This window comes from Stylophora pistillata, chromosome 6 (genome assembly GCF_964205215.1).
Source record: "Stylophora pistillata chromosome 6, jaStyPist1.2, whole genome shotgun sequence".
NCBI classification, from domain to species: Eukaryota; Metazoa; Cnidaria; class Anthozoa; order Scleractinia; family Pocilloporidae; genus Stylophora; species Stylophora pistillata.
The window spans coordinates 21,476,147-21,503,034 of record NC_142524.1 but is presented as its reverse complement, the minus strand read 5'-3'; the positions used below and the strand labels follow the sequence as shown (position 1 = coordinate 21,503,034).

At 38.0% G+C, this 26,888-nt stretch overlaps 2 non-coding genes and 3 pseudogenes across 3 annotated transcripts; 4 read left to right on the top strand and 1 right to left on the bottom strand.

The window, feature by feature from the left end:
• The first annotated feature begins 1,002 nt into the window (after nucleotides 1-1,002).
• LOC148728762 (uncharacterized) lies at nucleotides 1,003-8,307 on the top strand (annotated as a pseudogene).
• Trnas-acu (transfer RNA serine (anticodon ACU)) lies at nucleotides 7,625-7,697 on the top strand. Its single transcript has one exon. It is a non-coding gene; the product is annotated as a tRNA-Ser (tRNA).
• Nucleotides 8,308-8,951: 644 nt separating the features above from the next.
• On the top strand, nucleotides 8,952-14,114 carry LOC148728761 (uncharacterized; annotated as a pseudogene). Its single transcript, XR_015988934.1, has 6 exons — nucleotides 8,952-9,132; nucleotides 10,615-10,913; nucleotides 11,174-11,291; nucleotides 11,482-11,518; nucleotides 11,776-11,902; nucleotides 12,316-14,114. The product of XR_015988934.1 is annotated as an uncharacterized LOC148728761 (transcript).
• Nucleotides 14,115-16,871: 2,757 nt separating this feature from the next.
• Nucleotides 16,872-25,952, top strand: LOC148728759 (uncharacterized; annotated as a pseudogene).
• Nucleotides 17,070-17,142, bottom strand: Trnas-aga (transfer RNA serine (anticodon AGA)). The gene has a single exon. It is a non-coding gene; the product is annotated as a tRNA-Ser (tRNA).
• Nucleotides 25,953-26,888: the final 936 nt, after the last annotated feature.

Sequence of the window (26,888 nt, the reverse complement as noted above, 5' to 3'; positions counted from 1 at the left end):
TCTATACTTCTTTAGTTTTTCATTGTCTCGCTCTGCGAATCTTTAAAATTCCAAATCTCATGCCTAACCTAATCGACACAATGGGTGGCCAATTTTCTATAACTAGGCAGTGCGGAAAGCCGCAAAACTCTAGAAAAAAAATCTATCTTTCAAATCGGCACTCTTAATTCCCACAATATCAGTGAACGCTTTTCATTCAAGTAATTTATTCTTGTTTCCCTTTTTATCATGTACAGTAGCTCCATTTTCTGTAATTAAACAGACACAACCCACAATTCCTTCGTTCGCTCTCACGAAATGTCAGATTAAGAAATTCTTTGCGGTGGCCACTCTGCATTATCAACTCCGTTGATAACGCTAATTATCTCGTCATGCTCCTCCGCCGACGTAGCGCAACAGGTTTTTATGAAACTCTCAACTCTTTGATCTGTTATCAATAAATGACGTAGGTTGTTCCACTGGTAATTCCGCGCTTTTTGTCGTTCACATGTTTTTGGTCTGAACCTCAATGACTCCATTTCTCTTAAAGGTGTTTTTTTACTTCCTGTGTTTGTTTTCAATAGGTGACGATATTTTTGGCCATTTCTTTTTTAGTTAACTTTGAAACTCATCATAAAACTTGGAAAAATAGAAGCTGCAGAAGGAGAAATTCAGTAAGTTATTCCTCACCATTAATTACCGAAAATATCTACTTCAAATACCTCTTCGTGCCACCACAATAACTTTCCATCAACCTCCTTGTGGCGATAACTGAAATATCCTGTTGGACTAATGAATGTCGATTTTCGCGTCCCAGAACGTGGATCAGTTAGGTTTGATTGGTTTGTCAGTATGCTTGTATACGCATGCGGCTAGCCTCTTATAAACGCGAACATTTGCTGGACAGGTGAGCAAAGTGTCGATACGCAGGAGATATCACTTTTCTAAACCTAACGTACCTTCTGGACTTTCTGAAAAGGTGTTCCTTGAGACGTCTTCTTTCTGCCATGGTCCATACTACTCATGGTTGCGTTGGATTTTAACACTTTTGCTCTATCTTTTTTGCTCTTTTTGCCTTTGATAATTTGTGCGAAAGGTGAGCTATAATTTGAATTCTTTTTGGTTTCTATATTTCATCTCGACCGTCGAACATGCAATACAGCACTAGCGAGACTCTTTCCGAAGTGTAAAAAAAGCAGAAAAAAGAAGTTAGCACGCGTATTTGCAAATCATTTCGTGTCTAGAAAAGTGTAATCTTTGCCTCAGTAGTAAAACAGAATATGGATGCTACAGAAGAGATGTTTGCTTCGCTTTACTGCGGCTGCTTGTCAAAACATTAAGCATTGTAACTATTAAATATCTTGAGTTAACTTTGTTCAACTACGTTTTTCGACAATCCAAAATGAAATTTGTCGAGTAAAACTTTGGCAATTACTAAATTTAGAAAATTCGCCTCAAGTTTAAAGTGCACCTATACCCAAAAATTTTTTTCCGCTTAACGAAATAAGCTTATTTTTTGGAGTACTTCTCTGCAAAAATTTCTTAATTTGCTCAAATCTTTAATTTTCTGTGCCCAGTCAAAATACGGAAAATCGGCCGCCATCTTGCCCCACGACCGAGTTTAAAGAGGAATGGGTCTAGCGGGTAATGTGACGTCAAATCGAGAACACGAAAGTCTGTATTTCACACATTTTCACTTGTTTGGGAAGGTTGTCGTCGATATTGTCCGAAATATTCCGACTAGGTGTGTTGTATGAGGAATGTACGAAGCGCGATACCCTCTTGCAAATTTCGCGCGTTGCTACATCCTTCTACAACACACTTAGTCGGCATATTTTCGGACAACATCGACTACAACCTTCCCAGACATGTGAAAATGTGTGAAATGCAGACTTTCATGTTCTCGATTTGACGTCACATTACCCGCTAGAGCCATTCCTCTTTAAACTCGGTCGTGGGGCAAGATGGCGGCCGATTTTCCGTATTTTGACTGGGCACAGAAAATTAAAGATTTGAGCAAATTAAGAAATTTTTGCAGAGAAATACTCCAAAAAATAAGCTTATTTCGTTAAGCGAAAAAAAATTTTTGGGTATAGGTGCACTTTAAGGAAATCAAATTTCCGTTTCGTAACAACTGACTTCAATAAAACCAAGCATAACAAAAGAAGAATACATAACGCGTTAATGCAGTAAATGGTTTGAACCCGGGGGTAACATGTGAAGGTGTATTCTGATCGTCCGGGTGAGTGTAGTCCTGAGAAGGACTGTTGTCGGTGGCAGTGACTGACGTTTCGACAACCTGTGCGGAAGTCATCATCAGAGTCAAGTGAGTGATTGTTGTCAGTAGAATGTTCTTATTCCAGTTCGTGTGAAATGATCGGTTGGTTTTGCCGTGAGTCATCCTACAACCCTACATCACACAAAGCCACAACTATCAGAACTCTAACACGACGCGCACAACTAGTATGTGACTCGACAGACAGCTTATCCGACGAGAACAAATACCTTCACCGTGTTTTTACGAAGAACAACTACAACAACGACTTCATCCGACGAAACACTCACCGACCCACTACCACTACCGAAACAAACGACACCGCAACCCCTACGACTACAGCAACCATACCGTACATAAAAGGTATGTCTAAAAACATCTCGCGCATCTTACTACCCTTCAATATCCGCGTCGCCCACAAACCCATCACCACACTACGTCAGTTACTAACCAACGTTAAAGACAAAGACGAACCGAGGAACAGACAGGGAACGATTTATAAGATCAATTGTTCCGACTGCCAAGCCTCCTACATCGGTGAGACTGGCAGAAACCTCACAACAAGACTGACTGAACACAGACGGGCGACGAGGAAAGGTGATGTCAGCAATCACATTGCTGAACACCATCGACTTACCAACCACAACATTGACTGGGACTCTGCGCAATGCCTAACCTACAGCACTGACTATTTTCAACGACTGACTCTGGAAAGCTGGTTTACTAACTTAGAACAGACTCCCCTAAACAGATGTCAACAACTACCTGCCCCATACAAACGACTCATTCACGACATAAACATCACAAACGACCGAAAAAGAACAACCTAGCTTTACCGACAGACCGAAACAGACCAATCACGAACGACTTACGTCACTTGAGTCTAACAGCCAATAACATCACGGCAAAACCAACCGATCATTTCACACGAACTGGAATAAGAACATTCTACTGACAACAATCACTCACTTGACTCTGATGATGACTTCCGCACAGGTTGTCGAAACGTCAGTCACTGCCACCGACAACAGTCCTTCTCAGGACTACACTCACCCGGACGATCAGAATACACCTTCACATAACGCGTTAAGTAAAGGTAGATTACAGCGGGAGAACTAAAGCGTTAAATCCTCAGTTTGCCAAATAAAAATTTTTTATTTTGGAAAAGAATTACGAGAGAAAAAAATTAAATTATTTCTTGATAAAGAGAGTTTTAGAGGGGGCTTAAAAGTCAAATAAAACCCTTCTTCCTCTATGCATTTTTCACTATGACTTTTTACAGTGTCAGTTTCAGAGCGTATGGTTAATTCAGTGTCTCAGTTAGCGATTTTTTATTATTTATAAAAACTTGAGGAATGGAAACAGCTGTTAAGCATTTTTGCGCAAACACAACAGCATCAAACAATTACATTACTAGTTAAAGTTAAATTTTCAGAAACTCAGAGAAGAAAGGCTCCTGGCGTAAACTGCATTGAAAAGAGGAATGTCCGTTATAAATGTGTTGTTTCTCACTCTCTGTTATTTCCCCTTTATTATCTTTCTTAATTTGATTGATACTGCAACGACACAAAAGTAATTTACCTCGAAATTGCTTCGATAAACACTACATACATCAAAAGAATGAATAACTATGAAATGAAAATGAAAAGTAATAAACCAAAAGTAAGAAACAATACAAAACAAAACAAAACAAAATGAAAAATGAAAGTGAAACTAATGAACTAATGATTAACAATTTTATTGTTTTAAAAGAAAACATATCGCAAGACCCCTGGACTACATTACTCAACGTTACGGATAAAGTGCCATCACTTCAATTTCTACAAATTAACTACATTGTAAACTTGATCAAAAGGAAATGAGAAAGGAAAACGATACAAACAAAGAGAATTCATAGAAGTAAAATCATTGTATTGTATTAAGAAAATACACAAGAAAACAGATCTTTTTGGTTAAGTATAAGAAAAACAAAATTATCATGATTGACAAGTTTACTCTTTGAAAAAAAATGATTATAAGCCTGTGGCCTTACAGTGTAACCAGGGATGTTAACAGAGCTTTCTTTTCTTTTAAATCATTAACTGACAACAGGATTATGTAAACCACCTGAAGGACAAACCTTCCGAGCTCTTCCTCCAATGGTTGAAAAGAAAGTGTTCCACATAGAAAAGTTCCATTATCTATATGCGCCTTCTATTCGAACACTCGCAGTACACGATGTGTTCGACTGCACTTTTGGATGCCTCCACAATCCTCTCTCGGTTCTTCTGTGAATCTGGCCACCTCCGAAAGAGCAGACGGTAGATTTTGGTGTGAGTTCTTGTCTTCCGATGGATACAGAAATCCAAAGGGATACAGGAGGAACCAGAGTTCGCACCACTTTAATCTAGACGTGAGTATGAGTAATCAAATATCGACGAGTGAAATTAGGAAATAATTTCACGTGCGTTTTGTCAAAATTCTGATAACTTTGATGATGTGTAATCAAATAGCGACGAGTGAAATTAGGAAATAATTTCACGTGAAATAATTTCACTTGCGTTTTGCCCAAATTCTGATAATTTCCCGAGTCTTTAGGCGAGGGAAATTATCAGAATTTTGACAAAACGTAAGTGAAATTATTTCCTAATTTCACGAGAAAACCATTTGATTACCTTTTAATATCGTGGGTGACAAATTACGTTCATAACCGTAATTGTTTTTACTGGTTTATTCTATCGAAAACCGAGAACATGAAGTAGAATATAGTTTTCGTTTAAAGCATACATTATTGTTGAAGTTCGTAATTTTCTGAGTTTCTTCACAAAAAATACCTTTTGAATTCTTCGTGCCTGTTAATAATTTTCGGCCGCTTCTCTTAATTTCGTAACTTCTTCAAGGGTCACCGTCTTAAATCTCGACGCTATCTTGGCTCTGATCGAGATACAAGAGATGTTACCATGGCAATTTTGTAATTTCACATGTGAAATTAAAAATTAACGCTGAAGTTTCGCGCCAAAATTAAGGAGTAATTTGTCACCTATGATATTATAAATATTACTTCGTGGACATACTCTTTCTACTTGCATATTTCTCTCATTTTTATCATCATAGATATTATTAATTTGATTTAGTAGAATGAGTTCGGTGATGGAAGAATTTTCGTCAAAGAAGAATTCTACTACCCCACACCGGCACAGCTTCACTATTTCATCTTTTCTTTAAGCCCTAGAAATACTTTGTATATCGATCATTTCTGTTTATATCGTTTCAGTCACCTTGTTCATCATATCCTTGCCACAATGGAGGCGCGTGTGAGTCAAACCACAGAGACAATACATTTGAATGCATCTGTGAGAGCGGTTTCACTAGAGAGTATTGCGAAAAAGGTAACATTGTTAAGCATAGTGGTAATAAATGGGTGATGATAACACGTGCAAAAACTCACTTTAAAACTTTAAGTGAAAAAACACTTTCCACATGAGCAACTGAGAAATTTATCTTCATGTAAATGTGAGTTTGACGATCGGTTTTTTTCAGCCAGTTTTTATCTGCTAACTCATACAATATTTGTTTCCTTACAGCAATGAAGTCATGTAAAGATATTTAAAGTCATGTAAAGTTTTTTACGAAGCTTTACGTTAACTTTACTACTTAAGGGTAAGTAAAGGAAGCTTTACGCGAAAGGAGCGTAAAGCTAGCGTAAACCTTGCGTATAGTTTGTGAGTCGACTTTACGGTTATTTACACCTAGTGTAAATGAAACGTAAAGTTGTTTACTGTTTAGCCCAAATGGATCGAGCACATAAAATGGCATAATTCTTTGAGATGCACGAGTTTAAAAGTTAAGCACAAACAATTATTTGTGCGAGTACAATGATGAAACATCACCAAAACAGTCTAAGCCTAGTTTGAGTTAAAAGCTTGCTACAATTTTCATTTTGAAAAATATGGTCTGAACTGGGACTTTGTAATTGGTAAACATAATATCCGGATTGTATACTAGTTAGGCGAGGCTGAGCAAATAAATCAATTTGCTTATTTCTCAGATTATGTTTTGTCGCTGGTTCTACAACCTTTTTATATATCCTTCCTTTTTTTTTAAGGTTAGAAGCCGAGTTAAGAGCTAAACTGTATAGAAAACATGAACGAATGAGTTCTTATTCCTTTTTGACAGGACACCTTATTGATAATAATTAACACTTTAGTGTTTAGTAAGCTATTTCATTGTTCCTCCGTCTGGTCCAATGCAGCAGACACTAACCTTCTGAAACTACAAGCGGTCCAGAATTTTGCAGCTCGGATCATCTGTGGTCTCAGAAAATTTGACCACGTGACTCCGCTTCTGAGAGAAGTGCACTGGCTACCTATTAAATCTCAGCTATATCTCCGCGACGCCGTACTAGCTTTTAAATGTATGACCAGCTCCGCTCCTACTTATCTCTTCTCGAAGTTTCTAACCTGTGGTGAGATAAGTGGTCGCACGACCAGAAGCTCCCAACTTCTGCATATACCCCTATATAGAACTAAATCTGGACAAAGGACTTTCTTTTATTGTACAGTAAATCTATGGAACAGTTTAGATAATACCCTCAAATTCTGTAATTCTTCTCGTGATTTAAAGCGTAAGCTTAGAGCCAAATTACTTGCCGCTTTCCTTTCTCATCGCTCTTAGTTGTAACTTTGACGAACATTTATCAAATTTTAGCCTCCTTAATTTTTCTATTATACTTTCTAGTACAGTAATTTTGTAATTTTTAGATCATTGTCACCGAAAAACCCTCTTTAGGAAGTGTCAATAAAGTTTGTACATATGGTGCACGATCCTCGCAGTAGATAGCGCTATTTAAGCAATAGCGAAAATCAGACCTGAAAAAATCAGGCCTGTACGGGATTCGAACCACTGACCTCTGCGATACTAGTGCAGCGCTCTACCAATTGAGCTAACAAGCCAACTGGGAGCAGGCCGTTAAGTTGATTCGTAATAAACCCGTGAAAGTGATAAATCAGATACAATGAAATATATGAAGTTCATATATTTTGAACTGCGGTATTAGATACATATGGTGCACGATCCTCCCAGTAGAAAGCGCTATTTAAGCAATAGTGAAAATCAGACCTGAAAAAAATGGCCTGCTCCCAGTTGGCTTGTTAGCTCAATTGGTAGAGCACTGCACTAGTATCGCAGAGGTCAGTGGTTCGAATCCCGTACAGGCCTGACTTTTTTTCAGGTCTGATTTTCACTATTGCTTAAATAGTGCTTTACTGCGAAGGATCGTGCACATATACGTTTCATAACCGCAATTCATATATATGTATTTCATATATATTTGTTGTTTGATTTATTATCTACGGGTTTATGTCGAATTAATTTGATGGCCTGCTCCCAGTTGGCTTGTTAGCTCAATTGGTAGAGCGCTGCACTACTATCGCAGAGGTCAGTGGTTCGAATCCCGTACAGGCCTGATTTTTTTTCAGGTCTGATTTTCACTATTGCTTAAATAGTGCTTTACTGCGAAGGATCGTGCACATATACGTAAGAGTTTGTATTGTATTGTATTGTACCTTTCACTTTCGCAAATCTTATTGGACTGATAAAAACGAATATAATCCTTGTGCAGGGAAACTGGGTTTGACCAACAAAAAACGAAGCTGCCCACTTACTGGAACACATCCTTCTCCAAGATCTGTCTTGGTATGATGTTCGGCCAACAACTCCGGTTCACTGTCATCAACAAGAAAGCTGACTCTTTGTACTCACTAATCGCTGATGGGGAACATCACAGAACATCACTAGGTCGTGACACGTGGAAGAAGTTACTTGGTCATCATGCTTCTTTACAGCTTAAATGTAACGAGGAAGGGTTTAACTCAAGATGTGGTGATAAAATCGCATTAGCCAGGGTTGGCATTTTGACAAATAACGAAGCTAACTGTAATTCCTGTGATTCCAGGTTCGGGTTTGGTACAGAAGGAGTTGTTGATAACGATAACACCTGTGGAAACGCAGCTGTGCACCAAACGGATAATGGAGACAAACACATCAAAGCCATGGGTTACATATAGGTTCAATGAATGAAGTTTGGTCAACTCATCAGATTTGCCTTACAACGATGTTGCGGTTATATAAGGACATCTTAAATCTACTTTCACTTGAACCCCATTCACACCAGCAAAACATGTTTAGTTAAACTTCTTTAACTGAAAGAAAATAAGAGACAGCGAACCGTTGCAAACTAAATTTTTTGGGGGATCAAGAAGTCACTAACTTGTATTTTCAGTGTTCTAAATTTGGAGTCAACTGATAGACATTGGTTTCAGGTAGCTCTATGAAAGAAATATTTAAAACGTGTTTGACAAAACTGCTTTAAAACATGTTTATTAAGAGCCACTGACAACAAATATCGATAATCCGCCGACAGTTGGAACATTTTTAAATTCATTTTGTCTTTCCTAAAGGACAGTTTTGATGAACCTCTTTCAAAACTTATATCAAGAAGTTATATCATCAGTTTACTTTCTCAGAAAAATCGAAAAGTTCAAAATAATTCTAGACTGCTGTCCCCACCCCCACCCCCAACCAATGAATGTCGATTTTCGCGTCCCAGAACGCGGATCAGTTAGGTTTGATTGGTTTGTCAGTATGCTTGTATGCGCATGCGTCTGACCTATTATAAACGCGAACAATTACTGGATAGGTGAGCAAAGTGTCATACGAATTGATTCTCGGAAGACATAACTATTAGTTCTGTTCTACCATCACTTTTCGAAACCTTTCGTACCCAGCTCTGACAGGGTGTTCCTTGAAATGTCTTCTTTCTGCTATGGTCTGTGTAACTCATTGTTGGATTTTAACACTTTTACTCTATTGGTGGATGCCTTTGATAATTCGTGCCAAAGGTGAGTTATAATTTTAATTCCTTTTATTTCCACATTTTATCTCAGCCGTCGAGCATGTAATACAAAACTAGTGAGATGGTCGCCGAAGTTTAAAAACAAAAGCAAAAAGAAGAAGTGAGCACAAGTATTTGAAATCATTTCATTTCTAGAAAAGAACTATCTTTACTTCAGCGCTAAAACATAACATGTATGCTACAGAAGAGATGTTTGTTTCGCTTTTCAGCGGCAGTTTGTCAAAGCATATATAGCTCTGTAACTGGTGAACATTATAAGCAAATTTTGCTCGACCGTGTTTTTTTGACAATCCAAAAAAGGAAATTTTTCGAGTAGAACTTTTGGAATGGCTTACATGGCTCCTGTACTATGTTCAGAAAATTCGCCTCGATGCTTAGGAAATTAAATTTCCATTTTGTTACTTCTGATTTTAGTAAAATAAACATAATAAACGAAGAATGTATAGCGCAGTAAATTAAACTAGATTACAGCGGAAGAGCCAAAGCCTTAAATCCCCAGTTTTCCACATAAAATCTCATTGCTTTGAATAAGAATTAAAAGCGAAAAAATTAATTTGTTTTTTGTTTTTTTTTTTTTTGTTGACAAAAAGGGTTTCGGAGGGGGCTTAACGGGCTTTTCCTTGTGATTATTTTAACTCAATTTCAGAGTGTATGGTAAATTCTGTGTCACAGTTAGCGATTTTTAATTATTATACAAGCTTGACGAACTGACACAGCTGTTAAGCGTTCGTGCGCAAACAAAACATCGAACAATTAAATAACAATGTTAAATTTTCAGAAACTTGGATGAAAAAGGCTCCTGGCGTAAATTGCATAGAAAAGAAGAATGTAAATCAAAAATGTGTTGTTTCTTACTCTCTGTATTTTTTTTTTCCATTTTTTCTTTATTTCTTCAATTGATGAATCATACAATTTGATGCAAAAAGGTGAAAAACAATGATAACTAAGAATGGTTTACTCCAGTTGCTTCGATAAAAACTACACATCGAAAAAACAAATTAATTAATAATGAAATGAAAGTGAAAAATTATAAACTCAAACTCAAATGAATTAATCAGTTAGTGAAAGCAAAAGTGAAAGTAGAAAATGATGAATTAATGATTAAAAATATTTTGTGATCATTTATTTAAACACGATATTACAAGACCTGAGGACAAAATGACATTTTTTATTACTTTACAAACATATTTCACGCTACGGATAAACTACCATCACTTCACATGTGTGAATTTGATCAATAGGAAATGGGAAACGAAAAAAAATACAAATAAATACAATTTAATAGAGCAAACTTATCAAACCTAGTCTAAGAAAAAAGATCGATTCTCTTTTTGGTTAAATGTAAGGAAAACAATATAATGAATGACTGACGAGTTTGCTCATCAAGAAAATGATGATGACGAGCTTGTGGCTTAACTATGGATGTTAACAGAGCATTCTTTTCTTTGAAATTGTTACTCGACCACAGGGTTATATGAACCACCAGAAGGAAAAAGCTTCCTAAGTCTCCCACCAATGGTTCAACAGAAAGTGTTCCACATAGAAAAGTTCCATTATCTACATGCACCTTCTATTGGAACAATCGCAGTGCACGATGTGTTCGACTGCACTTTTGGATGCCTCCGCAATCCTCTCTGTTCTTCTGTGAATCTGGCCACCTCCAAAAGAGCCGACAGTACATTTTGGTGCGAGTTCTTGTATTCCGATAGATACAGAAATCCAAAGGGATACAAAAGGAACCAGAGTTCGCACCACTTTAATCTAGACGTGCGTATGATTACGCATGTTATTTCGTGGACATATTCTTTCTACTTGCCTATTTCTCTCATTATAGATATTACTGATTTGATTTAGTAGAATATATAAAAAAGAATTTATATTATTTTCTTGTGTTTTGTATTGGAAGACTGAATTCTCTCTCCCACACACCCGCACAGCCTCACTAATTCATCTCTTCTTAAAGCTCGAGAAATCTTGTCTTAGTCGCTGCTTTTTAAATTAATAGTTTCACCTTTATATCGTTTCAGTCACCACCTTGTTCATCATATCCTTGCCACAATGGAGGCACGTGTGAGGCACACCACAGATACAATACATTTGAATGCATCTGTGAGAGAGGTTTCACTGGAGAGTATTGCGAAAAAGGTAACACTGTTAAGCATAGTAGTAATGAATGAGTGATGATAACATGTGCACTAGCTCACTCTTTCAGTGAAAAAACACTTGCCACCTGAGCAATTGAAAAATTTATCTTCATCTAAATATGATGTTGATGATCTGTTTTTTTTTTAGCAGTTGTTATATGCTAACTCATGCAATTTTTGTTTCCTTACAGCATTGAAGTCATGTAAAGATATTTATGACGTTCGCAAGTAAGTCGCGTGAGTTTTTGGGATCACTGCAGAACCAGTGAAGAGTGTGACAATAAAAACAACGCCCACATCACTATTATTGTCTTAATCATCGTCATCATTAACATTATTAGTGTCATCATCATTATCATCACTATTACTATTAGCATCTCCGTTATCATCATCATCATTATTACAATAATTATCATTGTCAATTTTTATTATTATTTGTAGCTGGATCGCAATTTTTACTAAGTTTAAAACTCTGTCCGTTACAGGCTTAACGTGAGTAAATTGGTCACTCTGATTGTAAGCGAGAAACCAGTCTCCATTCTTTGTCAGATGGGAGATTTTGGATGTGGAGATGGAGGATGGACGCCTGTGATGAAGATTGACGGCAGCAAGGTTTGAGTTTTTTTCCTTCCATAATGCAATTGCCAGATCAATATACCCAGTATGTCGGAGGGCATCCATCAGAACATTAATAATAAGATACCTGCACCGAATGAGTTGAACCGAAAGTACAAGTAACGCTAATAGTTCAACGAAACTAGTTTGTCGAAACATATATGCTTTGTAGATACAGTGGGACGTGTATGACCGATCATTGACAAGGACAGTGACCAGCGTTTCGACAGCTTGAGCAGAATCTCGCTGCTGCCAAAATGTCAGACTGTTTCTCTCAGTACAAAAACCAATCAGTGCATTGGGAATCAGACACGTCAAGGCTAGAATAAACTCGTCTCCACAACTCTATCACAGATCATTTTAAACAGTGTAGAAAACATGAACGGCTGAGTTCCTATTCTTTTTGACAGGACACCTTTCACTTTCGCAAATCTTATTGGACTGATAAGGACGAATACAATCCTTCTGGAGGGGAAACTGGTTTTGACCGACTGGAAACAAAGCTGTCCACTTACTGGAACACACTCCTTCTCCAAGATCTGTCCAGGTATGAAGATCGACCAACAACTCAAGTTCATTGTCATCAACAAGCAGGCTGACTCTCTGTACTCACTGATCGCTGATGGGAAATATCGCAACACATCACTGGGAAGGGACACGTGGAAAAAGTTACTTGGTAATAATGCTTCTTTACAGCTCAAATGTAACAAGGAAGGGTTTAACTCAGGATGTCGTGGTAAAATTGCATCCGCAAGGATTGGAATTGTGACCAATAACGAAGATGACTGCAATACGTGTGATTCCAGGCTCGGGTTTGGTACAGAAGGAGTTGTTGATGAAAACAACACCTGTGGAAACGCGGCTAAACACGAGCCAGATAATGGAGACAAATACATCAAAGCCATGGGTTATGTATTGGTTCAGTGAATGGAACTTGGATGAGTTATCAGATTTGCCTTACAATGGTGTTGTAGTTTTAAGGGACATCTTAAATCTTCTTTCACTTGAACCCCATTCACACCAGCAAAACATGAAAGGAAATGAGAGACAGCGAATCGTAAAAAAATGAATTTTTTGTGGAATTAAGAAGTCACTAGCTTTGTATTTTCAGTGGTCTAAATTTGAAGTCAACAGACATTTGCTTAAGTGGCTTGTATGAAAAAAAAAATTAAACCGTGTTTGACAAAACAGCTTTAAAACATGTTTAAGCTTTGGTTTGAAAGGAGTATTAATATATCATAGTAATTGATTGTAAAATAGTGATTCTCACGTCGTGATTACTAAATGGTAATAGTACGATGTGGTGTCCAAATCGTTCTGTTATCACACGACTGATTTACTAAATCGAACGACAGAGAAGTGGAAGTCCGATTTATTAATCAAAAACATATGTACTGACTACATTGGATAAAACGAAGTCCTGATACAAATTTATTAAAACCATTGCAATTTCAGAAAAAAACAAAATGTCATCTTCGAATGAAAAGCTCAGAAGTGCCATCTTTAAGCACTTAATCATTTCAACCTTCGCCAAATACACTCTGAAAAAGCCTTGGAAACAGGTACCTTTATGACTTTGGAAATCCCCCGCTCGGGATGGTAGTCATTGCAATTGTTATGGTATAATAATATATTTTGTGACGGACAGATTTATTTGAGTATGCTCATTGTGATTGGCTGATGTATAGCTGTCCAAGAAAATGTTTCCATTTATAACCAAGTGTTCGTTTACAACTCTTTCAAAAATATTAGGAAAAATAAGGCAGTTTACTCGGATGACCAACCATATTCAAGTAAATTGAGGATTTTGCAAAGTCGCTAATAGTGAGGCACTCTTGGTACCTATTCTTGGGAAGCTGGGTGGTTAGGGCGCTTTGCTTGTAAACTCTTGGTCCCAGGTTCAAGCCCTCCACCTAGCTAAGCACTGGATTTGTTCTCGGCTCCCCTAAGTTCAACTCCATGGCTGCACTTCGGTAGTATATAGCCAACTGGCCTGCCTCTAACCAGTTGGGATTTTTAGCATAATTTGTTTATTCATCATGTTTGTTTCCCATTTGTTCGAATTGGCTTTGAAAAGCCTGTTTGGCAGTTAAATAAGAATACATGCATACATTTTTTGTTAAACCAATTTACGAGTAATTTACTAACTTTAAAAGGTCGGGTGCATAACATTCGTCCAGAAATGTAAAAAAGATATATTAAAGTTCACAAAGCAACCAGTTGGACAATCAGACATGGTTTGATGCTACTCTGTTTGTTTGAATGTAATCGAGAAGTTACAATTCATAGACCTAGCGATTCGACGCTGTTGTCGAGTGCCTTCAGCAGGGGTGATGTAATCGTTGCAAAAACAGGTCCTTTTATATGCCCACTAGTAAACTGCCCTTTTTCCGGCATGTGGTATTTCGTAGACTGGAATGGACTGGACTAGTAAAACGCGGACTAGTAAAGCGAGGACTAGTAAAACGTGGACTAGTAAAACGCGGACAAGTAAAACGCGGACCAGTAAAACGCGGACTTTTCGGTGGAAGCAAAACCGATTTACACACGCCATTACAGAAAACAAACAAGCAGACTGACAACTCCAAAAGACATATTTTTGCATTCACTTACAATTTGAACTTCCGTGACATTTTAAAACGAAACAGAGGTAAATCTTCGAAGACTAATCGTCGTTGGAAATAAAAATACTTTCCGTAAGAACTCTGTTTTCTATTTACGAGAAAATCGTCGCATGATCAGTGAACTTGTGTGTGTTTGTCACACCAGTACTGCTGTTTCTTCAAAAGCGTATGCTGTTTTCCTCTTCAATTGACAGGCGTCACATCGTGACAGTTGCTTATCAAAAAAATGTTTCACAAGTAAAAATGTGTCGGCGAAAGCGTTCTCTCTAATTAACGTTTATTTTCTTTATAACTCACCCGCCATCAAATTGTGAAGTTCAAGGAACATTTTCCCGTAATTAGACTTGTAATTGTAGCCGTAAATCATTCGGGTTCTTGTAGCAATCATTTTTATTATGTGTTAGAAAAAAAATAAAAATGTTATTCACCAGCATAGGTTGGTCCGTACTGGGAACTTCTGAACTGTTGGTACATTTCTGAACTGTTCAGAGATTTTTGTAGCATCTCGGATTCTTTAAGGCCTGGGTCGCATTACGAGCGAATTCTTTACTCTAGGGATTAAAATCTGTCAACACGAGCATTTTCTAACGCGACTCAATTTTTGCGGTTTCCAAACATTTTCAAAATTCTAAATTCATCAAACACGCCCGTGTGCTTGGGTGGGGCTGACCGACTTTGAGATATTTTGATTTAAATTCACTCGTGGTCACTAGTGGTCCCTCGTGGTCACTCGTAAGTACTTTTAGACCCTATCTAAATTCTTTTGTATCTGACGCATGTCAAACCCATTTGTAACTTAAAGGTCAAACAGGGAGTGTCACTCACTAAATTAGCTCGCCATTAGGTCTTGTGATCGCCATCGTATGAAATTGTTTCTTTGTTGTTGTTGTTGTTAAGTCTGCGTTTTACTAGTCAGCGTTTTATTAGTCCGCGTTTTACTAATCCACGTTTTACTAGTCCGCGTTTTACTAGTCCGCGTTTTACTAGTCCGTGTTTTACTAGTCCACGTTTTACTAGTCCGCGCTTGACTAGTCCTCGTTTTACTAGTCCGCGTTTCACTAGTCCACGAAATACCATATGCCCCTTTTTTGTAAACAGGAGTCAGGTGGTAAGCCACCATCACCTCGAGTGAACTTGGCAGCGCGTGATTACACGTTAAGTTCTGACAAATGTTTTCAAACATTGAACTAACTCAAAATACAATCATGTAGTTTTAGTAACAATTTCTGAGGTTTCTCGAGACAAACTAAGCTGCTAGCTGACTATCAGAAGGCAAGAGAAAATCGGCTGAACTTAATATCAGTGAAAGATTAATATCGCCTCTCAACGAGTCTCTAGAACAGCCGACATAAAATTGTTGAATCATTGCTGTTATAACTTTGTGCTAATTTCTTACAGGTACATAGTAGGTATCATAGGTCACCCTTATCAATTAGCTTTCGAGGCACCTGACAGCTATGACATTGACATCAATATCATATGAGACAACTGCAACTAGTTGATATAATGGAAAGGTAAAAAAGTATCCATTTTTTGCCGCACCTCGAAGACGAAAATATTACATGAACCTTTTAGGGTTGATAGTAAAGTAATAGTAAAGTAATAAAGGAAGCAGAGGGTTATTAGGGCGAGAGACGTCCCTTCGAATTCTTTCATTATGCAAAACCTGCTGTTTGCTTGTTATTTTAATGCAGCTGAATCTTCTTTGAATCTCCTGGAAAAATTATAAAGATTTTCTACGAATGTTATATCCTCTAAATTGTCTAAGAATCGAAATTTTATGTCCAGAATATGGATCGAGGAACGAAAACTAAAGAAATGGGAGAAAAAAAGGAATGCAAAACGGAAAGAGACACAGCAAACGTAAAAAGGAGAGAGAAAATAATTAAAGTTGTCGTTAAAGTTATATTGAGAAAATAATTAAAGTTGTCGACAGGTGCAACAGTTTTTATTGGCTGAGAAGAAATTGAGTATCAATGATAATTAGGCCTAGGACATTAGTGGACCTCAGTTACTTGAAAAGTTGAGCATGATTTAACTGAATGAGTCAAGAAAAGCGTTTGTGCCATGCGTTCCCTTCGTGTCAGCGTGTTTCTGTTGTGCTCCATGGTAATCGTGTTTGCGACATGACAAGGTAAATTCAAGTAATTTTCTTTTCACCCACGGAAATATGGTCTCTCAGTTCCTTTCTGCGGGTTAGCCAGTCGTTTCTACGTACAGTTCAGTCCCCTCAACTATAATTGCCTGCTCTTTCTGAACTTCCTTGTATTTTGGAGTATTTTTTGGCAAAAACAAGCTAATTTATACCCCAAGATTTAAAGTAAAAACCATCGATTGATAACATGGGCACTAAACGTCTGAGTAAGAACCTAAGTAAGAGAAGATGGTCTTTTGTTTCCCCTCAAGCGATCTAACACGACATTGACATAAATATTTTTCCTCTCACTTCAAAATAACAAGAATAATTAATAGGGCTATAATCAATGTAAATGGCTATTTAAAGATGAAATAAACAATTTCTAATACAAGAGAAAAATCGATTTTCCAGATGGGATTTGAACCCACGACCCTCCGTGATCTAGACGGATGCTCTAACCACTGAGCTACAGGAGACTCTATAGTGAGCAAGGGTAAATTAGTGGGTATTGACTGGAACCGCATCACGCGGCTACACAGCCAAACATCAGCTAGCGCATAGAAGCTCACTAACAGCATCACGCTGCCACATTAAAGCATCACATGCATTAAAGCATCACATGCAGCCAACCAGCCCCCAAAGTGATAAGAGTATTAGCTTCTCTCTTTAGCATCCCATAAAGTTTCTTAGCTTAAAAAGATTAAATTCTGTGCGTCGTTCTGTGAATGATGTCTATCAAGACAGCTTACAACGCATCTAAATTGAGTGGTAATGCTTTACGCGTAATAGATATGCGTTACTGACGAAACTTGAGGTTTAAGTGTGCTTCACATATAATCGCAGACGATCACAGACGATCGCAAGCGATCGCAAGCGATCCCAAGCGATCGCACGATTGCTGATCATGAAACCCCGCAACCGAAGATCACGAATCGCATGTTCACCTACGATCGCAGCCGATCGCAGCGTTCTGTGACAACCGAGTCCACTATTTACCATTCAGCGACAATACAATGTAACTCCAGTCAACCAACATTCTGCTTCTGTTGTCTTTACTTAAACGGAAAGTCGTTCCTAGATTAAAGAAGCTTCGCTTGTTGGTGCGGAAAGTCTTAAGAAAGAGAGAATTCTTTGCCAGTAAAGCGATTGAACAAACAGTCGTATTTTCTAATTTCTTTCATAAACTATTCCGTGTCGATTTCACCTTCCACCTTGTCGAAACACACGCACGTGTAAAAGTTGATAAACAACTGGTTGTCATGGCGTCGTGCCGCTTGCAGTTCTTCACGCTGGGAAAACATAGCATTATGGGACTCATTTCGATCGCATGATCGCTGAACTTTGTTCACATATGATGGTATGGTGGTCCGTAGGGGTCATGACACATTTTTTTTATCGCGCGATAAATGATAGATTATCGCGCGATAAATGGAAATTATCGCGCGATAGTATTTATTATCGCACGATAATTTATCATTTATCGCGTGATAAATGGAAACTTGTCAGGTCACGTAATCGGCTGTCGTGCATGTTGTTTCCGTGGACGACAATGACTGCCACAGCTGAGGAGCTATGTTTTGAGGTCAATAGTTCGTTTTATTCATGTAAAAAGATCATTTAGCAGTACGTTGCAATACTACGACACATAGCTCTGTGAATCAGTATAGTAAACATTGATTTTGCGAGGTCCGAGCCCGTGGAAATTTTGTATTATTTATTCATATTTTGTGATAACTTTTTTATGATTGCATGACTTACACAGTTGTGTTACACTAAAACCTTAAAATAAACTTTCATCAGTTTGCTCATCTTCCAGTCTATACTATATGCCCTCTAAATTTATTGGTCATTGCTCAAATATTCTGGAAGTTACGGAGGTGAAGGGGGCGGAATTCGCTTCCCTCCCCGGTCTGAAAAGATTAAAAAAAAGCTCGGGCCGAATAGGGTCAAATGACTTCGTGCACACGAGTAGTTACATAATGCTCATAGGCTTTTAAAGTATCCTCTATTTCGCACAGAAATGTAAACACAGTAACTTTGACACATATGTCACCAGAACTGTCAGTCCTCTTTTGCCAGAAAGGCCTTGTACACAAAGAGAGGGTGGCATTAGGGGCACACGAGGCTAGGTCTTCAGGTGTAATTTATTCCTCTTCGAAAAAAACATCATACAAGAACTGGACTAACTGTTGTCGATGAGATAAACCAGATCCAAGAAAAGGTTACGAGCTTCTAGAGCAGTTGAAGGCACTTGCAACTGTTGCTCTTATACATAATTATATCAATCAATTCTCTGCATTCCTCCAAACAATTTGTGGGGCTTGTTCAGTCGCAGCATTCACCATCAATCACATCAATGTCATCTAGGTCAACTTCTGTTCGGTAATCCATTGCATTTGTCCATGCAGGAACAGTATTGGTTATCGCCAAATGCACCAGCGATTAAGAATTGACTACAGTCTTGTTGTCCAGAAGGAGGCCGTACGAGTCATAATTAAAGAATTGGATCCTGCTGGCGTACAGTCACGATCATAATGTGTTTTTTGTTTGGAGGAATGCAGAGAATTGATTGATATAATATTTGATAGAATATTTGAGCAATGGCAATGAAATTTATAGGGCATATAGGATAGACTGAAAGATGAGCAAACTGATGAAAGTTTATTTCAAGGTTTTAGTGTAACCCAACAGTGTAAGTAATGCAATCATCAAAAAGTCATCACAAAATATAAATAAATGATACAAAATTTCCACGGGCTCGGACTTCGCGAAATCAATGTTTACTATATTGATTCACAGAGCTATGTGTTGTAGTATTGCAACGTACTGCTAAATGATCTTTTACATGAATAAAACGAACTATTGACCTCAAAACATAGCTCCTCAACTGTGGCAGTCATTGTCGTCCACGGAAACAACATGTATGACAGCCGATTACGTGACCTGACAAATTTCCATTTATCACGTGATAAATGATAAATTATAGCGCGATAATTCATTATTTATCGCGCGATAATTTCCATTTATCGTGCGATAATTTATATTTATCGCGCGATAATATCCATTTATCGTGCGACAATTTTTCATTTATCGCGCGATAATCTATCATTTATCGCGCGATTAAAAAAAGGTGTCATGTCCCCTATGGGCCACCATATGATCGCACTCGATCGCACACGATCGCACACGATCGCAGAGCTGTTCACATATGATCGCAAACGATCGCTGGCGATCGAGTGCGGTCGCCTGCGATCGTCTGGGATCATATGTGAACCAGGCCGAAGATGGGTGGTTGACCAAGATGAAGTCGATGTTCATAAAAGCACAAAATTAGTTCAAGGCTAATATCCCACCACTTTGACTGAAAAAGCTTGGTCATTAGAGGATTAACTATGGCAAAAAAATATTTTGCTTTAAGAAGGATGAAGAATAAATTGTATATTTTCGAACGCTGGGAAAGAAAGCCAACCATATTGACGCTTTCTCCTTTTAATATTTAACAAATTCTAAAATCTAGTGATTTGATAGGTTTTACGTATGATGCACGATCCTTCGGAGTAGATAACGCTATTTATGCAATAGGGAAAATCAGACCTGAAAAAAATCAGGTCTGTACGGGATTGGAACCACTGACCTCTGTGATACTAGTGCAGCGCTCTACCAATTGAGCTAACAATTGTTAGCTCAATTGGTAGAGCGCTGCACTAGTATCGCAGAGGTCAGTGGTTCGAATCCCGTACAGGCCTAATTTTCGCTATTGCATAAATAGCGTTATCTACTGCGAAGGATGGTGCATCATACGTATTTAATACCGCAGTTCAAAATATATGAACTTCATATATTCATTGTATTTGATAGGTTTTCTTTACGTTTATGAAGAAATGTACACAAAATGCAATAGGAAAAACGGTTCTTGCTGAGGAATGACAATGGGTGCCCTCTTGCTCGCTCAGGTAGCCTGCTAAAATGCAGAATTCGCTTCATATCGCTCATTGACGGACGCTGCCAGCTATATGATAAATACTATTATTAAAAAGTAGATCATTGGATAATGTAGTTCAAGAATTTTTATTGGCTTAGCCATTATGGTATATGAGCCAATATACCATAATCTAATATCTGTAGATTGTAACATCCGGTTTCTTCTTACAAAATAAAGTCGAGAAGATTTGTCTAGTATCTTGGGGGCGTTTTTTTAAATAAAACAATTATTCCACTCGCGCTTGTTGGATATGAGATGATTATAGCCAACTTGGCGCTACGCGCCTCGTTGGCTATCTATCACCTCATATCCAACAAGCGCGAGTGGAATAATTGTTAATTATCAGTATGTAGCTTATTCATTGAAACTGTACTCTCAAAATTGAAGATTTCTCTGAAGCAGACCAATGCCGTCAGTTGAAATTCCGGTCTGAAAAAGCATTTGAAGGCAAACGCTTCATTAACCATGTGGTTCGCATCACTGAGGTCGTGGTAATGGAGTTCTGTGAAAACATATGTTTTATGGAACCCAACTGTGTCAGCATTAATATCGATAAACGACAGGATGGAAATAGAAAGTACAAATGTGAATTGAATAATGTGACTCACGAAGGACACGAAGACGAACTGATAGAAAATGGAAATTATTCTTACCATGCAGCTGAGGTAAGTAGATTACCCACGTATCCTCATCAACAGCGCGTTGAAAAAGATATATTTTTTTACTGTTATAAAATGCACGCTTGTACGTACGGTGACTCCTTATATCTAAGCATTTGTAAACTCTATTTGTGAATTGTCTACCTCTACAAGTTAGTCAATGGTACATCGTCACCACAGTAGTGGTGATTGTATAACTAGTAGGTTTACTTCTTTTCCTTTGGATCATGTAGAGCGCTTGCGTAAGAAACTCTTGTAGGAACAACGCCATTTGTCAAAGTGGTTTTACTGACAAAGGATATCGTTGTCTGTGTACTGCTGGATTTAAGGGTCAGACATGTGATGAAGGTAAATGTTCGTTTCTTCCATCCTAATTGGTAATGAACTACCTCTATGTGTACGAAAATAGGCGGAAATGTTATCAATGCCCTTTCTTCTTCATTATTGCATTTTCATTTTTCCTTTCAGATGCTGATGAATGTACAACATCTAAGCACGACTGCAGCGCTAATGCTGTGTGCGAGAATAAGAAGGGATCGTACAGCTGTACATGTAAACCTGGATATTCTGGCGATGGACATACTTGCAGAGGTGTATTTCATACACTTTAAGTGTTTCTTACTTTTAAATTAGAAAGAATGGTATTTTAAAGCAGTGTCATTCCTCGACAGAACGGTCACTATTTGCTGCAACTAACTTGTGCAGTATCTTTTTAGATATTGATGAATGTGCCGTTGGAAGTAGTAGTAGTAGTAGTAGTAGTAGTAGTAGTAGTAGTAGTAGTAGTAGTAGAAGTAGTAGTAGTAATAGTAAAACTTTATTTATACACGGTATCAATTCATGTTACATGCTCTTCCACCGAGCCGTGTTCTAAATACAAATTAATTAATTAATTAACCAATAATATATCTAACTAAATTAATTACCTGTGCGAAGCTTTAAAACAACTATAAAAACGATTTCATTACTTATACTATAAAAACGATTTCATTACTTATAGCTACTTATCAATATTAATCAAGTATATGACTTAAAGGAACGAAGAGTTGGCTGTAGCTTAGCGCTCAAGGGCAAGCTGTTCCATAGAACAGAGCCACGATATTGGAAACTTCGCTTACCTGCTTCAGTACTCGGTCTACAAACGAAAAGGTTGTATTTTGACTGCCTTAGATTATGCTAGTGAACACTGGATATAGATTTTAAAAGACTGTCAAGTCATACTACTCTAATCTCTCAAAGGTAGACTCGAAAGCATGCATTATCTCGTTTGGTGACCCAGGGGGTTTATACCACGTTCCAACAATAAAGGGTTTTGCCTTAGGCTTAATCACTTTGACACAAAGTAATTCTAAATTCTCATCCAAGGTTTGGATGTTTTCATAGTTAAAAGAGTTCTTGATATAAAGCGCAACTCCTCCGCCATTTCTATTACGGTCCATTATTTCAAGAGAATAACCGGGTATACTTATGGCAGTATTTGAGAATGAGGAATCTAAACGCGTTTCATTTATAGCTAATATATCAACTGATTTAGAGGTCATATAGATTCTTAGGTCGTCAATATATTTCGGTAGACTAGCAATATTGAGCGCTGCGATCTTGACACCTCTAGTATTTGGTATCCCAAAGCTGACATTCTTCGTCGCAGGCTCTGTAATAGCAATTTGTGATGATTTACGACTGCTGTTCACTTTGAGAGACTCAGTAGGCAATAGAAATTGAGAAATAGTTGGAACTGGAATAGAAGACACAGGATGACCCCGGCTGGGTTGATCAGGAGCTTTAGGTCGGCGTGAGAATCAAGCTGACCTTTGAGCGCCAGAGCTAAGACACTTGACAAAATTATTAAACATGATATTATTACCTCTCTCGTAAAGGTGTAGCCCACTCCTATTTAGACCGTTACTGGTAATGTTATTGTGCTGAACAAGTTGCCAGCCGTTTTGAGTACAAAACTTGCGGAGCTTCTTGTTGGTAGCTTTCACGGATTCATTCGAAACATCGTCCGATCTAGACATCACTTCAGATAGAATGACTTGAGCGCTTGATTCATTTTCAATTTTCCTCGCTAAGTCTACGATGTGATCAGTGACTATGTTGGGATCTCGATCCTTCAGATCGTTCTTTCCTATATGTAGGATGATTCTGGCGGGATTTTTTACTATGGTTCACTTAAGATAGTGATTCATATCCCCACAGGTGGCTCCCGAGAATGATTTAACTACAACCCGGTGACCAACTTTTTTGCCAAGTTTCCAACCATGAATTTGTTTGATCATAGAGTCACCAATAGCCACGCTAGTAGATTTAATTCTCTCGCTGTTGGAGGATGCAGGTTTTGGTAAGACGTCGTATCTGTTGTTTAGGGATGGTTGATCAGAGTGTACAGAAATCTGATCTTGAAGAGGCTCAAAGCGATTTTGAGTTGCGATGACTGGGATCTTCTGACCCGCTGGCCGTGAATTTAGTCTTGGACGCTAAATGGTTTCGGCAGAATTTATCTCAGTTTGATCGGCATTGGAGATTAGAGCAACGGAATCATCAACACGCATTTCCTTTGTCAGTACTTGAAGGGCAGTTACATATGTGTCACTTTCCTCGGTAACTCTCTTAAGCTTTGTTGTTTCTTCAAATAGTCGCTCTTTCATCGCAGAGATATTGATTTCTTTGTTGGAGGGTGTTGATGAGCTGGAAATTATCTAAATCAGCTTCTCGTGGTTTCTCGATGGAGCCAATTTTCTCATGGATCAATGTAATCTGCGACCATATTTTGCCAGTTTCTCTTTTAAAATCAGGTGCCGAGACCTCTTGATCGCCGGGTGATATTTCCCGAACAGAACCTTCGCTCCGTTTAGAATCCGGGCAGGAAATTGGAGGTTCTTCGTCATTAGCAGTGAAGTCGCCCGCTTCGCCATTAGACACATTAGCTTTAGTAGCCTTCAAAATAGACTGCAGTTGAGTCTTTACATTTTGGTCATCAGATCCCTGGACTTGAAGTGTACTAGTCTTATAAAGTTCAGAACCAAAGAGCTCGTCTTAATCTTCTGTGCTCTCTCGTTCCTGGTAATCGAGCACGCAGCCGAGACGATATTCAAATATTTAAAACTGAAAGACTGAAGCTCCTCAAATGATCATGACCACGTAAAAGTAGACTTCTTCGGATTATTGTCAAGTTTCTCTATCAAAAAGGGCTGAAAGTCCAGATTTACCTCCTGCTCTGCAAGAATTTCGGCGGAGAGAGAATTATCCAGACCGCACTCGATCGTTGTCAGTAGTGATTGTTACTTTTAAAACCAGTTTCTAATTTTGAACAACTGTTTATTTTGTTTTGTTATCCTTTTCCGTCAATTTTTGCAAAGGGTATGTTAATCAAACAAAATTGTCAATCCCCTGTCACTAGTGTAGTTTGATATTACAGGTAAGAAAGTTGCCGAAAAAGATTGTTTTATTTTTTGGTCACCCTCGTTTTCAAGAGCTGTGAAGAATTAAATTTTCCATAATCAGAATCAAGAGTTTCTTCTATTTTGGCAGAACTTTAAAATTCACGACTCTGCGTAATTACTACACGGGATTTCGAGAAACGGCCTTTCTTGGGTTTAGTTTAGTGTTTAAATCTTTTACTTTGAGAGGTAATGAGCGACGAGTACTTTCAGAGTAATCAATCACTCTTTGCAGGTCAACCATGAGTAATCTGGTGACATTAAACATCGATTGAAAAGCAGTGACCGTTCGTTGTTACAAAGAAATCAGTGGATGCGGTGATGGGGGATGGACGCCGGTCATGAAAATCGATGGCAACAAGGTTTCATTTTCAGATTTTTTAATGCCTGTTACTGTCTTACATAACGTCTTGTTCGTTATTATGTACAACAGCCTTTTCACCACATAAATCAATTCCCGGTACCATCCAAAGTGAGAAGTAAACAGCATACAGCTTATGGATCAAGTATGTCTGTTTTATTTGATTAGAATATTTGTAAGTTTATTTACTTATTCCTTTATGAATTCATTTATTTATTCATTGGCCCAAGCAATTATTCTTTTTCAGAATACCTTTCATTATGACTCATATCATTGGACTGATAAGAACGAATACAACTCTCCCAACGGACAAACTGGGTTTGACAACCAAGAAACCAAGCTGCCGACTTACTGGAACACGCCTTTCTCTAAGATATGCCTTGGTATGAAAATTGGCCACCACACCAACTTCATTGCCATCAACAAGCAGGCCGACTCTCTGCACTCACTGATCGCTGATGGGAAATATCGCAACACGTCACTGGGTCGAGACACTTGGAAGGCACTTATTGGTTCAAGGGGCTCCCTGCAGCCCCAATGTAACAGGGAAGGCTTTAATACTGTGTCTGAAAGAAGTGATCATTCTAGAGCAAGAATCGGAATACTTAGTAACAATGAAAATGAGTGCAGAAGTTGTGATTCCAGAATTGGGTTCGGTACTGGAGGATATCCTCAGGAAGACAACACTTGCGGCAACGTTGTCAGACATAACGGAAATCGCGGAAATAGAAACACTACGGTTATGGGATATGTATTGGTGCAGTAGCAAGAAAAAGGAATTCAAGAGGAGTAAAATGTAAATTACGTCCAGTCAACACTACAGCCCAATGCATAAATGGTTGAAAAAAAAAATCTAACAAACAGGAAGAAATCAATAATAATAATAATAATGATAATAATACTACTACTGCTAATGATAATAATAATAATAATAATAATAATAATAATAATAATAATAATTATAAAACATTGGAGAGTGACAAAAAGAAAAAAACACCAGCAAAAGAACAAACGAACAAACAAACAAAAAGGGACACTGTGGTTTTGCATGCTACTGTGAATTCATGGAATGATGGTGTTTTTAGGTTACGGGCTCATGATATCAATTGCAACATGTAAGAGCAGTGAGAACACTATACACTAGAGATAGAAAACAAAAAAAAACAGTAGCAGCTTCAAAGACAAGAATGACATTGAAAATCGGAAATATGGCTAGCTTTACCAAATCGGTGATAAACGGTTATTTTTTTATGTTTTCGTTTACGCCATTAAGTTAATCAGGTATTCTGCGCTGCATAACCTGGCATTTTGTCAACAACTGATCTGAGTTTGTAACTGAGCCGGCTTGGCACACTGACTTGAACTGAAGTGCATGTATTTTGAACTCCCTCGCTGCACAGTCGCTTTTCTTAAATAAACACTTTTTTGCTATTAAATTAAGTTTCTACGTGCAGAGAAGTTTAAGAGAGGAAAGCGTAAGTTAACTTCTAATCTAAGATAACATATATTTCGACATCAGTATGAAATCTGATAATTAGCTTATGATTGTAAACCACTCGTTTTTTGGGAGTTTACTTTTATTCCTTGTTCCGTCAGCTATTGCAAAGGACATTTTCTATTTTTAAATATTAAAAATTTTCGTTTTAAATTCGCTGTCAATTGTGTAGTTTGATATATCAGGTGTGAACGGTGCCTAAAACGATTTCTATCGCTTGTTTTCACCGAGGTTACGACGAGGTATGCGGAAGTCATAATCAGCTTCGAGTACTTCGTCCATTAA